Source organism: Ornithorhynchus anatinus, chromosome 19 (genome assembly GCF_004115215.2).
Source record: "Ornithorhynchus anatinus isolate Pmale09 chromosome 19, mOrnAna1.pri.v4, whole genome shotgun sequence".
Taxonomy (NCBI): Eukaryota; Metazoa; Chordata; class Mammalia; order Monotremata; family Ornithorhynchidae; genus Ornithorhynchus; species Ornithorhynchus anatinus.
This window is the reverse complement of record NC_041746.1, coordinates 32,858,313-32,874,032: the sequence shown is the minus strand read 5'-3', so window position 1 is coordinate 32,874,032 and position 15,720 is coordinate 32,858,313.

The following is a 15,720-nucleotide window of genomic DNA, read 5'->3' as shown; positions in this document are numbered from 1 at the left end:
GCTCTTTTCACTAGGTTACGCTACTTCTAGTTGTAGGAGTAGAATCAAGTAGTAGTTTATTAGAGGGTGCAATGCATGGTACTTAGCACTTTGGGAAAGTACATGAAGGCAGAGAGAAAGTGAGATTTGAGATGGAGGTGGGAGTGGGAGGAATTTGGCTGTGAAGTTTGTCCAGCTGGAGCAGATGAACAGTGGGAGATAAAGGCTTGTGGTCTGGGGGTGTTCAGTGGTTCTGAGTTTCTGGTCTGCTCCCTGGGATCCACTGGCCCCAGATTTTCCCATGAAAGGTATAACAAGAGTGTTGAGGAGCAGTGATCTCATCAGTAAAATAGGGATTAAGACTATGAGCTCTGTGTGGGACAGGGACTGTACCCAACTCGATTTTCTTGTAACTACTCTAGTACTTGGTACAGTGCCTGGCACATAACAAGCACTTAAATATCATAAATAACTAAAACAAAATGAAACACAAAAACAGATGCCCTGTGGGACTGTGTTTAACCTGATTATTTTCTATCTACCCCAGTGCTTGGTACATTTGAAGTGCTTAAATACCACGGTGATAATCATCATTATTGTTTTTATTATTATTAATAATAGGAACAGCGGAAAAGGCCAGTGGAGAAGCAGAGGGTGTGCAGTGACTAGTAGCATCTCTGAGTATCAGCTGTCAATCTGACATCTTCTTAGGGCAATATAAGTCTACCCAGAAAGCACAACTCTGCAGTAACAGAACTTGGCACCACAAGACCTCTACCCCTCCACTCTTGGTTAATAAGGGGACTGGAGGAATCAAATCCCTCTGATATTATTTTCTCAATGCCATAAAAACACAGGGTTTTATTTAAAACCATCCTAATCCTTCTGCTAGATGGTGCCCATACCAGCATAGTAAGCACAATGCCAAAATCTTGCCTGAAATATTGGCCCTTGAAAATGATGCTGTCTCAGTAGTTGGGGGTCTACTCATCCCCATTAATCTTGATTAGGAGGGAGAGGCTGCTTTCTTCCTTTGCTCTTTACTTGATGTGTTTGAAAACAAAGCCCTCCTGAAATCCCACCTCTTTTAAGAAGTCAAAGATTAATTACCTCCATCCCATATCCTTTTATCCAATAAGCAACCTTAGCATTTATGTATAAGTATCCTTTGCTAATCTAATCTTCTTTCCATACTCTTGCTATTGCAGTTAGTTCTCCAATAACAAAGACATTATATTCTAGGTGAAGCTGGTCTTAAAGGAAAGTGTGATTTCAATACCTGTGCTTAATGCCTCACACAGAAATGTTTCTTCCCCAAATGCACCATTCTCTACCCAAGTTAGGCCCACCCAAGCATCCATGCTCTATCCAAAGTAGGCAGTGAAAATATATGTTCTGACAGACCTGGAAGTATTTTTTAACTGACTTGTAGAGTGCTTGGCACATAAGTGCTGCTCACTTTGGGCAGGGAATGTGTCTGTTTATTTTTGTATTGTACCCTCCCAAGCACTTAGTACACTCTCTGAAGACAGTAACCGAAATATAAATATGATGGACTTATTAAGAGATATCACAGTTCTAGACTGTAAGGTTCTTATGGGCAGGGAAATTATCTACCAACTCTTATACTGTACTCTCCCAAACAGTACATTGCTCTGTACACAGTAAATCCTTAATAAATGAGATTGATTGATCACAGTTATCATAATTATTTCTAGGCCTGGATATGGATGTACAATAAGAATTACCCTCCTCCCAATATATTACCCAGGCTGGGCTAACTGGGCTCTGGGCTATTATTCGAGAGATAAGATTGTGGATTCTCCTGGTGCAAAAAACAACTTTGGTTTGGGCTGAGATTGAGTTAAATACTTGAACATTTGCAGATGCCTGAAACTGTGTGTTTGCTTTCTCTGCAGTTATTTTTGACCTTTTCCTCTCTAAGTATTAATTTCCTTGGCAATGATAATCTGTTCTCTTAAATTCCTTTTTGGGGGTAATGCATTTTGAAGCTTAATTCAATGTGGACAAGCTGTGTACATGTCCTGAGGGGTACACCTCCACTACTGAAGACTTTAGAGTTGGTAGGTGGAAATGAGAGGGGAAATTTATGTTTAGGAGATTAGGAACGTTATCAGGGATAAATTTATCTTTTTCTGGGTTGGCAATTTATATTGTAAGCCCCTTGAGGGACAGGGTCATATCTATATAATCATTTATTTATATTCATGTCTGTCTCCCTCTCTAATCTGTAAACTTGTTGTGGGCAGGAAATGTGTTTTCCAACTTTGTTGTACTGTACTCTCACAAGATCTTAGTACAGTGCTCTGCCCACAGTAAGCACTCAGTGAATACCATGGATTAATTAATTCCCACCTATATATACTTTCCCAGCTCTACTTATAGTGCTCTTCACCAGAAAGCACTTAATATTGTTAATAATAATAAGAAGAATGGTAATTGTGTTTTTGTTAAGCGCTTACTTTGTGCTAGATACTTCTGTAAATGCTGGGGTGGATGCAAGCAAATTAGGTTGAACACGGTCCCTGTCCCACATGGAGCTCACAGTCTCAATCCTCATTTTACAGATGAGGTAACTGAGGCATGGAGAAATGAAGTGACTTACCCATGATCACACAGCAGACAAGTAGCAGAGCCAAGATTAGAACCCATGACCTTCTGACTCCCAGGCCTGTGCTCTATCCACTATGCCATGATGCTTCTACTACCATTACATGTGACTATGCTTCTGTACAGACTTAGGAGTTGTGATTCCAAGTTTTATCTTGCCACAGATCTTGAAAAATTTCACTGATATAATCTTAAAACTCTTTCCTCTTCCCCTTAGTTTTGCCTTGTGCTCCTCTCTTAACTAATTTGTCCAGCAAAATTGGGTTTTCTCTCCTCAGAACTTGGGGGAAGGGATATTGCAATAAATACCTTCAAATTTCAGCAACTAAGGCTTGCAATAACGAGTCCTTTGTGCCTTACAAATCAAGTGTTTATTTAGAAAATGCCTTCAGCGAGGATCCATTTTGGGATTTATTTTGTGTCACAGATTAAATTATTACTTGTTTATTTCCCTCACTTGAACTGCATAATTAATATTTCACAGCATGTTAGATTAGTGCTGTAGTTACACTAGCATCTTTACTTAATTTTCCAAGTCTCTGGGAGCAATCTCAGTGATACAAACACAAACCGGAAAATAAGCTAAATGTTTGAGTCAGGGCATTTTAATGCTGCTTTTAAATCCCAAGCACTGTGAAAATTACCATTTATCCAGGGCCCATGAGAAGGCCCTGCAAAGGTAAACACCAGCAAAAGCTACCCAGCTTTTTACAGTCACAGATAAGAATCCGAAGGCCCTGGAATATGCTCATTTTATGATCTTATGGAAACATAACTCTGGTTTTGCTATTGCCTGAGAGAGGATTCAGGCTGGAAGTGAGTTTTTAAAATGCAAATGATCCAAACGTGTGTGTGTGTGTGTGTGTGTGTGTGTGTGTGTGTGTGCACATGTGCCCGCGCATACTTGCAAGTGGGAGAAAGACAATGTGGGGACATTTCTTTACCAGTAGGGTATTTTCATGTGGGGACAATGAAAGCTGGACTCAGTCTGAAATAAGCAAAAATACCAGGTCCTACAGTTCTACCATAATACCTTCAATGTGCATTTGGTTAGGATTTGAAAGCTGAACTAGGGATTACTTTCCCCAAAACACACGTCTGGGCTACAGTTTGCCAAGGTGCAGGAACAGACAGTCTCTCCACACTGCACCACACAAAACTGTGTGTTCCGTGCACCTTTATAGTATTCAGTACAGTAAAATACCCATGAGTGACAAGGTGATCGAGCAATCTGCTTGTAATGGACAGAACTATGATACTGGAATTTGTATCGAAAAGTACCAGTCATGTTGGTGTCTTATAATCATCTATGCTCTAAGCTATCAATTCCCACTGGATCAATGTTTGCCATAGTATTATTTTCCCCCAAATCCCTGCCCAACATAATTGCTCCATGTTCTAGGCCTCCTTTTGGGCAGGTGTCTTGGGGAAATACCACTAGTATTTGATTGCAAGCTCATTGCAGAGAGGGATCAGATCTACAAATTCTACAGTGCTCTCCCAAGTACTTAGTTCAGTTCATATAGTAGGTGTTAACCCTAATCCCTCCCCCTCTGCCCCTGTCCCCCTTTGTATTCTCCATCCCATTAGAGTGAGTGCACTGTGACAAAAATTCATGCAAGCCTCTCTTTTGCTTCCCTCTGTAACTCTCTGCCCTTCTACCTTGCAGTGAACCACAAAACAGAGCACTGCCACATGGCTAAACCATCAGACCATGTCACATACCCATGTACTGAAGACAGAAATTTCCCCCCAAGTCTAAGCAGATTGGAGAGTGAAAGCAGAGCATGTCCTCAACGCAGAAACCTCCAGTGTGCAAGACGGCCCCAAATCATCCTGTTTGAATCATCCTTCTTCCCTCTCCTCCCCCCCAGCAGACCTCCATTCCCCACCCACACACTTTGAGTCGTTTCATATGAGAGTTAGAATCTAAAGTGTTCCAGGAACTCGGCTTGATAGAGCCCAAGGTCTTATAGCCAATATGAATCCAGCTGCGTAAGAATCGTTTGTCTGCAAAACACTCTTACTTTGAGGTTACCTTCTCATCCTGGGTTTCTGCTGGTGTTTGTTTAAAACTGCCACTGCTGTGACTGTATATGTGTCTAACTTGTTTTGCAGGAATCCAGCAAAGCCCCAGGACACTAATGCAGCACTTATTAATAGACCCGCTCAAATCTTCTTCCCTCAACTCAGAGACTTGTCAGGCTGGGAAATCTGGAGAGGAATTGAGGAGCTGATGGAGGAGGCTTCACTTTTTCTGAATTAAGAAAACTTATTTTGTTTTTCTCATTTATTGTAAAACTTTTATTTCAGCTGTACTTTTTTATAAACACTAACTGAACTGCTGAAGAGAACTTTAAAAGCTAAGTGAGGTTTAAAAAGGACAGAGTTTTCCTTAGAGTACAATCCCTCTAAGCAAGTGGTAGGGCTATGCAAATGACAACTCTGGACACCTTTTGGCCTCAACCTTCTGGAGCCTTTGAGTTCTTTAAGCTTCCTCAGTTCATATGGTGCAGCTGCCCGGTTGGGCCAAAAGAGGGTGGATATTTCATAACATCAGTCACCACAGTACTCCTCCCCTCACCATCCCCCCACTGACAGGGCCACCTCAGACTGCTGCCTCACTCGCTATTGATCTGGTCCCCGCCACGACGGTTGAGGAGAGGGGACCTTTAATCTTTGCTTTGGCTTGGTCAGGAATTCGGGGACACAATACAAGAAGACATGGCCACATTTCGACCCTCTGATTTTCATGACACCACAGTTCCTGGAAAAATCAGTTTTCAGCATACATAGAACCACAGGGAAAGATGACTTTCAGATAGCTATTCATTTGCCTTTCATTTTAACATCGATCAGTCAAGAAGAATTTATTGAGCAGCCTTGGAAATGGAGCAAATGTGCAACATAACAGTTCTAGCACAAAACCGTCTTTTCCAGCTTACACCTGGGAAATCCAAAGCCCTCCACTGCTCCCTTGATCAGCAGGACAATCCCACAAAACACTGGATGGAGGAAATTGGACTCAGCCTAATGGCCCAAGTGGACAATTTTGCTAAATAACCTATCCTAACTGCAGTTTCATTCTCAAAATCCACTGTTTGAAAACCCATCCAGTAAACTCAAATACTTTCAAATTTACACTAATTCTTCCAAGTCCATTTCATCTATTTTTAAAAAAATCACCATAATACTCAAGGGCACTTTTTACAACCTCAAAAAGGTTTTCAAAAAATAGGCAAGTCCACAAAAGTTCCAGCTCCCTAAAAATTTTCCCCATACCACTCAAGTGAAGCAGAGGGGCAGTGCGACATGGTGGAAAAAGCATGAGAGTCAGGGGACCTGGGTTTTAGTCTCAGCTCTGCTGCAAGTCTGCTCTGTGACTCTGGGCAAGTCACTTCACCTCTCTGTTCCCTCACCCATCAAATGGAAATAATCATACCTTCCTTTTCAACAGTAGCAGGGTGTTATGAGGTTTCAGCAAGAGAGCTGATGTGAAAGCATTTGGAAAAAGATAGATGCTCTGCAAATACAACATATTGTTCATATTCTTTCCCCTTCCTACCCATCAGAGAGTTTTCAAAAAGGAATAACAAACAGGGACCAGCCAGATTGTTTCCTTCAACAAAGATTTTAGGATGAACTGGCATGATTGAGATGAAAACTATTTCATCATCCATCGTCCTAGGTGGATTGAAAATGAGCTATATAAAAACCTGGGATTCTCCTGCCTCCTGTTTGTGTCTCTCTGAGTCTCTCTTTCTCTCTTTGCTTTTATTTCTAACTTTCCCTCTCTTGCTGGGTGATGTCTGGTGGCCCCTGAGCTGGCCTAGGCCCTGCCCGGCTTCTGTTGCCAACCCTGCGTCTGGACCAATGCAGTGGGCATGATGGAGGTGGGGGAGCAGACACCAATAGTCCCCCTCAACACGGGTGGAGACCAGAGTGGCAGCTAGAGTTGAGAGGGGCCCTCTGGGAGGCCAAGCCCTCCTGCTTTAGCAAGCTGCAGTTTGGTAAGTAATAGAAAAGTTAGTTTTAAAAAGGTGAGCTTGCTGCAAACACTAAAGAAAAAATAGTTTCATTATCAGCAATTTTAAAACTTCCACAAAAGTGCTGACTGCAATAGGACTATTTTAGGTGATTTCAAATGATGTGTGAAATAGCCTGATTCTCTGCTGACGGGTTGCACCTGAAGTATCAAATATCGAGAAAATGAGCATAATAAGATCACTTCACTGTTTACCCTAGTTTGGAGAAATTAAATATATGTCCCTCACACTAATACAGTTAATGAAGTCAACATTTCCCAGTAGTTAAAACACAGGCACCAAGTCAACCACATTTAGCTATCATCCGACTTTGTTCCTCCGGACAAATTAAATATGAATCAAATGTTCCAGTGGGCTTAGACTTTGCTATTCTAATTGTAGTCATTTCTACTTGAAAACTTAAGGCATATTTCAGCCCTAGATGCTTAGAGGAGTTAGGAAATATCATTGTTGTCAGATGGATGGGGTTCCCAGAATATCAGGGGAGAGTGGGGTTTGACTTACCTCTGATCACCCAGGGATGTGGAATTCAGGGAACTGACAGGAATGCCCAGAGAGGAAAGAAACAAACTCTACATTGGACTGAGGCATTCTGAGACCAGAACTCAGTGGTTTTCTCTTATCTTCCAAGCACCTGCTGCAGGGTCTGTGTCTGTGGGAGCACCAGCTTGGGAATCAGAAGAACTGATTTCAAATCCTGGTTCTGCCACCTGCCTGCTGTATGACCTTGGGCAAATCACAACATCTCTGGACCTCAGTTTCCTCTTAGAGAAAGCAGTGTGGCCTATTGGAAAGAACCCAGGCCTGGGAGTCAGAAGATCTGGGTTCTAATCCCAGCTGTACCAGCTGACTTTAGGAAATTCTCTGTGCCTCAGTTTCCTCATCTGAAAATAGAGATTAAGTATGTATTCCCCCTCCTACTTAGACTTTAAGCCAATGAGGGACAGGGAAAGTGTCTGAGCTGATTCCTTTGTATCTACCCCAGTGTTAAGACCAATACTTCTATTTTTTAAATGGATTTAGTTAAGTGCTTACTATGTATCAAGCACTGTACTAAGAACTGGGGTAGATATAAGCTAATCAGTTGGACACAGTCCATGTCCCAAAGGGGCTCACAGACTGTGAGCCCTTATGCCCATTTTACAGCTGAGATTACAGGCATAAAAAGTTAAGTGACTTTCCCAAGGTCACACAGCAGACAAGTGGCAGAAACAGGATAAACACCCAGTGCTTGGCTCATAGTAAGCACTAAGCTGTCTCACAATTATTAATGTATTATTATTATTATTCTTTATTTGACATTTTATGGAAGTTTTCCATTTATCATTTTGTCCTAGAAAAATATTCAAGCTAAATAATGCAGGGAAAATCCAAATTGCACTGAGTTTTATACCAGTTACTGTGATGTACAAATATGCGCCTGCAGCTTAAATGTAACTTTTATGAACCTCTTCACTTTCATTACTCTTATCACACTCAACCATCTTAAGCAGACAGTTTTTTTCAGATACTAATCAATTAATAGTATTAATGCATTGTCAATAGATCCTAAACTAGAATGTGTCACCTTTGCACTTTTCCCCCTTTATTCATCCCTCCCTCAGACCCACCATTCTTATGTTCATATCTGTAATTTATTTATTTATATTAATATCTGTCTTACTGTCAGTGCTTACTTAGTAAGCGCTTAATAAATATGATTGATTGATAGAATTCTATTCCTTAAGAGGAATTGGATCCACATTACCTTTACGCTTTTCTTTTGCTTTCAGTGTGTTTGAGGTTTCTTTTGCCTTTGTAGTGGGAGATAAACACAAAGAGACAGAAGACAGGGAAAGAGAGCTAGTGAGTACTTAAGTAATCAAGAGAGCAGCTGGGTAATAGCAATAAAGAATACCAGACAGATCCTGCCTCAGAAACTTATAAAGTGAAAAAGAGTGTTCTCCATAAAGCTAGAAAACTTTATGGAAACCTCTCCCATAAAATAGTGGAATATCCGCATAACTGTGCTAAGATTACAAAAACACAGGGTCAATTAAAACGGTGGAAATTCGCTGGCTAGGGGAAGAATTATTATATATAAAAACTGGATCTCTAATGCTTGTAAGCTTTTCACATAAGTAATAATTATGGTATCTGTTAAGCACTTACATTGTGCTAAAAACTGCACTGAGCACTGGAGTAGATAAAAGATAATTAGGTCAGATACAGTCCTTGTCCCACTTGGGGCTCTCAGTCTAAGTAGAAGAGATGCCAGGTATTGAATCCCTATTTTATAGATGAGGTAACTAAGGCACAGAGAAGTAAAGTGACTTATCCTAAAGTCACTCATCCAACAGGTGGAGGAATTGAGATTAGAACCCGGGTCTTTTGATTCCCAAGTCCATGCTCTTTCTACTAGGCCATACTGCTTTCTCTAAGAATCAGATCAAGAAGATCACTCCAAATTCAAAAGAAACAGTGTGATAACCCTAATTCTACTGCTAGGTGGTAATCAATCAAGTAATCGTTGGTCATTTATTGAGTGCTTACTTTGTGCAGAACACTGTACTAAGCAAATGGGAGAGTATGATACCTCAGAATTAGCAGACATTCAATCAAGTCTCCTCCCAGCCTTGCTCCTAAGATTTCTGCATGTTAGAGCTCAGCTAGCAGTAGATGGTGGTCCTTGGCAATCAGCTTAATCAATTGTATTTACTGAATGTCTACTTTGTGCAGACCTCTGTATTAAGTTTTAATCTTTTAGACTATGAGCCTGTATTTTACACTGTGAGCCTGTCTTCTAGACTGTGAGCCCATTGTTGGACAGGGATTGTCTCTATCTGTTGCCGAATTGCACATTCCAAGCATACGATTGAATGAATGAATGAAGTGCTTGGGAGGGTACAGTAGACAGCGTGGCTCACTGGAAAGAGCACGGGCTTTGGAGTCAGAGGTCATGGGTTCAAACCCCGGCTCTGCCATTTGCTAGCTGTGTGACTTTGGGCAAGTCACTTAACTTCTCGGTGCCTCAGTTCCCTCATTTGTAAAATGGGGATTAAGACTGTGAGCCCCACGTGGGACAACCTGATTCCCCTGTGTCTACCCCAGCGCTTAGAACAGTGCTCGGCACATAGTAAGCGCTTAACAAATACCAACATTATTATTATTATTAGACTTAATAGAAATGATTGCTGCCCTCCAAGCACTTACAAATAAAAGTTCTGCCCACTGTCCATCTCACCTATGCACTGTGGTCTGGAATCTCACCAGAGCCTGGAGTCTAACTGGGTTCACGCAGTCACAATCAGTGAAAATGAGCAGTCTATTTTAGAGAGTGATAGCATCAAAATATGCACACGGTTACCTCCAAAGAAACTCTAAATCTCAGATGGACATGGAACTTTAGCACAGTACAGGAATGTTGTCTTTTTTAATCAGGGGCCAGTCATAGGACAATGTAGAGAAACTGTTTTCCCTCATATTCTTGAGTTCATACTCATACTATTATGCTAATTTTAATAAGATTCTGGTTATTAATACAACCGTCAGTCCTCAATTTTCCCATTACCTCACAGGGGTTTAGCAGCACAAATCTCTTTCCCTGTGACTGGAGCTTTCTAGCTGAAAATCTAAAATGAATAATCAACAGGCAGAGCTATTTTAGCTGGCAATTCTGTAGCACGAATGTGCTCATACACTATAATTATGTGGAGTCTGAAATGCTCTCAAATCTGTCTTTTATGTTTGCACCGATAATGGTCTGGTTTTGGAGAGGACGGAAGCAACAGCGTGCAGTGTTGGCAAAGAGGTAAAAAGAGGGGTGTTAGAGAGAGGGTCAGGGGCACTTCACATTTCACCCAAAATACATACTGTGCTATTTTGTAAGGGTGCTGTCGCAGCCAAGAGCATGTTTTGAACCTACTGTGCTCCATTAGTTTTGAAATCCAAGCTCCCAGCCTCAGTTTCCCTGTCATTTGTTTAAGAGGTTTTATTCAAATATTGGGTCCCATTTTCAATTGCTGTAATTTCAAGATTGCAAGCCTGCTGAAATGGACTGTACATAATTAAAGCCCGTGTTTTCAAATTAAACCATGCAATCTTCAGAAAAGGTGTTCTGCCTGCAGGCCTAGGACAATGGGGACCCAAGCATTTGTGTTTTGGGCTTGCCTTCCTATTCTATTTTACCCAAAACATATGGGAGTTGACATACGCAATTGTAAACTGAAGAGCATTTTGCTGGGAAGTGCTTGACATTTGCAGCTTCGAAACCTATTATTTGAATGTGAATAGGCGTCTTTGCCTCTTAATTTGTCAGCAGGAGGTGTGCAATTATGGTTTAGAAAACAAAATTTGAAAAGTTGCTTTCTTGCTACATGTTGTTTAACAAGAATAATAGTGGATATTTATGCCAGCTGTTTGCAACATTGTTTCTTTTCTTAAGTGCCCCTAAAAACAGGCACTATGGAGGAGGAAGGAAATGGGTTCAACTCCCATTAGGCATTTTTCACAAGGGGGAAAAGGAGCGCTCCTTCACCTCCTTCAATATTAATGGGCTGCTCTCAAATGACTTCATTAAACTTCCTCGAAGGGGCTGGGGGAAAAGTAATTTTCTTTTCTCATAAAATACCGGATGGGTTTTGTTTGCACACTTGACTCAGAATGTGTACTGTTGTTATAACAGCGGTAATGATATTTACTGAGTTTACTATATGATGAGTCCTATCCCAAGAGCTGGGGTAAATACAAAAGAATCCAGATCATCCACTGGCCCTGTACCACAGGACTAACAGTCTGTGTTGAGGAAAAACAGATAAGAACACTAAGCATGAATTTTATACTCTCACAAGTGCTCGATACAGAGCTTTGCACCCAGTAGATGCTCATTAAATACCCTTGGATGGATTGATAATGGTTCCCTAATGCATCTTTTTCTGTCCCAACCCACTTGAAAACAACAATGATGTCTTATTAAGTGCTTAATCTGTGCTGAACACTGATGTCAGAAAAGACGCAGTCCCTGTCCCACACAGGGCTCATAGGGTAAGAGAGAAGGATTTAAAATACTTAATCCCCAATTTACAGATAAGGAAACTGAGGCCCAGAGAGGTTAAGTGACTCGCCCAAGGTTATGCAGAAGTCCAGTTGCAGAGCTGAGATTAGAACCTAGTGTCCTGACTCCGTTCCTCCTAATAGGCCATGTGGTCTTCCCATTTGGCTTGAGTTGGGGCCCTGTTTTGGAACTTCTTCACCAGTACCAGTCTTTCTCATTTGTGGGCAGGGAATGTGTCCACCACCTCTGGTATATTGTACTCTCCCAGATGCTTAGAACGGTCCTCTGCACACAGTAAGCACTCAATAAATATGATTGATTCATTTATTTCTGGCCCCAAGAGAAAGGGAGCCATAGAGAACCTGACCTCTGATCTGGGAGCTTCTTCTCCTTTGCTTGAGTTTGGTGCGGGGAGAGGGAGAAAAGGGTAGGTGGCTTTGAAAGACAATAAATAATTAAAATATTTATGGTATTTGTTAAGCACTTACTATGTGCCAGGCACTGAACTAAGCACTGGGGTGGATACAAGCAAATCAGGTTGGACACAGTCCCTGTCCCACATGGGGTTCACAGTCTCAATCTCCAAGAACTGAAGCTGAGATGCCTGCCGGCTCTATGACTATAGTTTATCAATCAATCAGTTTTCATTCAATTGCATTTATTGAGTGCTTACTGTGTGCATTTATTGAGCACATACTGTGCAGTGTATAGGTACTTGGGTGAGTACAACAGAAGACACTGTCCCTAATAATAATGGTGGTATTTATTAAGTGCTTACTATGGGTCAGGCACTGTACTAAGCACTGTGATCGATACGAACAAATCGGTTTGAACAGTCCCTGTCCCTAATGGGGCTCACAGTCTTAATCCACATTTTACAGATAACAGACACAGAGAACAGAAGTAACTTGCCTTCTAGACTGTAAGCCCAGTTTGGGCAGGAATGGTCTCTCTTTATTGCTGAATTGTACTTTCCAAGCACTTGCTCTGCACACAGGAAGTGCTCAATAAATGTGATTGAATGAATGCCTAAGATCACATAGCAGACAGTTGATGGAGTGGGGTTTAGAAACCAGGGCTCTCTGACTCCCAGACCTGTGCTCTATCCACTAGTAGATGCTGCTTCTTTTTATTGGTTGACACACACAAACTCTACAGATGGTGGCTGGGAAAAATAGATTGGTCAAAGTCAATGCAAAACTACAGTCAAGTACTGGGCTGTAGTCATGAGTGTCTATTGTAGAAAGGGATTAAGGGATGTAAATTCTAATCCTGGCTCCATCACTTGTCGGCTGTGTGACTTGGGGCAAAGCTCTTAAATTCTCTGGGTCTCTGTTTCCTCACCTGTAAAATAGGAATTAAATAGCTGTTCTCCCTCCCTCTTAGCCTGAGTGCCCATTGTGGTGCAGGGGCTGTGTCCTATGTAATTATCCTGTATCTACCCTGGCAGCTAGTATAGTGCTTGATACATAGCAAGTACTGATCACATAACCACAGTTATTATTAGAGACCTCACACACAGGAACCCCCAGAAAAAGGCCTGTATTGTGTATAGTATTAGCTGTTCAGTTACTTTTTTTTCAGGGTGTACAGACACTAAACTGAAATTAGCGAATTCTCAACTCAGTAATGGAATTTATGTTCTCACACAAACCATTAAGTGTTAGCCATTTTTTTGATACTGTTACTTGGCTGGAAACTTTGAGCAATGGAATTGCATTAATCAGTATGGGAAAGCACAAACACACTCACACACCCGCACACACAAGAAAATATGAAACTGAAAATAACCATCATGCCAAATATTGAAATTTCCATTTCTGAGCTGCATCCAGGCACTCATTAAAACAAGTTATTTGTTCGGGGAATACCATCAATTTATTCACTTGCCATCATCCAGGGTAAATGGTCGGAATTCAGTGAACAATTTAGCAACCTTTCCACCTCACATTAACACTGCAGGCTCTGGGGAAGGGTAAAACCCACTGAAGGGGAGGTGTTCTTACCTTGCTAATTGAATCTAAGTCCACAGATTGTCAGAGCTTGCTGGGAGAGTAAGCAAGTCAGAGTCCAGGACAAATGGAACAGGACTAATATTTGCTTGGGTTTAGGAGGGGATTTGAAGAAAGGAGTTCACATTTTTAAGTTAAACATTTGATTTCAGCAACGTCAAAAAACAAGCTCCCACCTGCCCCTAATTCTGTTCTTGATTACAAAGGGCATTTGCTGTTTGAAGAAGTGGCTATAAAGAGCTATGTGAAAATGCTCATATTATGTAAATGAGAGGGCAAGTAGGAAGGCCCGTATGCTAATGAGGAAGTGTATGTCAATCAGAGTGTGGTTGCAAACACAGAAGGTATGGCAACAATCTTTGATTCCCCTAAGGCCTCATTTCAAATGGGAAGCTCAGAAACAAACCTACTATTTTAAATTTCACTGAGAGCTTCTGCACCAGCTTGGAAAAGATGCAGTTTTAGTACCCAGATTTATTGGCACGTACTGCCTCCTCAGCCCCAGAGCTTGTCAGTCAATTACATTTATTGTGCACTTACGATGTGCAGTGCACTGTACTAAGTGCTTGGAAGAGTACAATGTAACACTATAACAGATACACATTCCCTTCCCAAGGTGATCTTACAGTCTAGAGTCTTCAAGCTGTCCAGGGCCAGAGGAGACAACTTGGGGGCAAGACCAGCTTTGAACTGGGACTTTGAGAAGTGAGGGTAAGGGCGGTAGAAGGGGAGAAAACTCACAGTGTGCAGAGAGTGAACCTGTTCTGTAACTTTAGGAAGTCACTTAACTTTAACTTTTCTTTGCCTTGGTCTCCTCATCTCTAAAACGTGGATGAAATTCCTAAGGAGCTCCCCCTTAGACTGTGAGCCCTATATGGGACAGGGACAATATCCGACCTGATTATCTCGTCTATCTTAGTGCTTAGTACAGTGTTTGGCACACAGTGTTTAACCAACACCACATATCATTACTATTATTGTTGAAATGACACAGGACGGGGAAAGTGGAGATTAAGGGAAAAACTGGAGAGAGAGATCCAGGAAACATTGGAGATAGATGGGGCTAGTTGAAGAGACAGAAAGACAAGGGAGGAGGAGAGAGAACAAGAGGATACTAGGAGGTAAACTAGATGTAGGAAAGTTCTTCAGGGTCATTGGACAGGATTGTGAAGTTAAATTATTAGTAAATCTTCATTGAGGCCTGGTCATCACCCCAGCCGCATATCCTTATACTCTGCTATTTCCCCTAGCTGTAATTTATTTTCACTGACTGTCTTTCCTGAGGACTGTAAGTTCCTTGTGGGCAAGGATCTTGTATACCAGCTCTATTGTATTGTACTTTCCCAAGCACTTAGTTCAGTACGCTGCATCTAGTAAGTGCTACATAAAAATTTGATTTGATTTTGATTTCAAATTCTTAGAGACTTAAGATCTATTTGGCAGTGACAAATAAGATCGTAAGACACTGTAGGAAAACAGTCCTTATAAATTTGGTAATGTTGAGGAAGTTGATAATTAGAAATTCTATTTACATAATATTATTTTAACAAATGATATCTTAAAATGTGAAGTACCATAGCTATAGAATTCCATTTTTAAATAATGGATCTTGAAGTAATATATTTTTCCCACATTAATTGGTAGGTGATGTATGTTTTCCTTGAGCAGTCCAAAAGTTTTGAAACAGGAAAAGAAAGTCTCCTAGGGGAAAGGCTGGGGCAGCAAAGCAAAGTTTCAGTGAGTGACAAAAAAAGCAAAATGAAACTAACTAGAACCTAACTAGACTCATGAATGCTCTGGTCTTGAGCAGGTCTGAGCATGTTATGCTGCATCACAGGTGATGTAAAGAACAGAGAGAAACAAATAGAGAGAGCCCTCAGTGATTGATTACTTTTGAGTGTCATCTTTGAAAATAAAATTCTATTAAATTCAATTATAGTGAAGAAGAATTAACTATAAAAGAGGTGGGGTTTAAGCTTGGACTTTGATGTAAATTTCAAAGATGTAGGGAAGGGGTCAA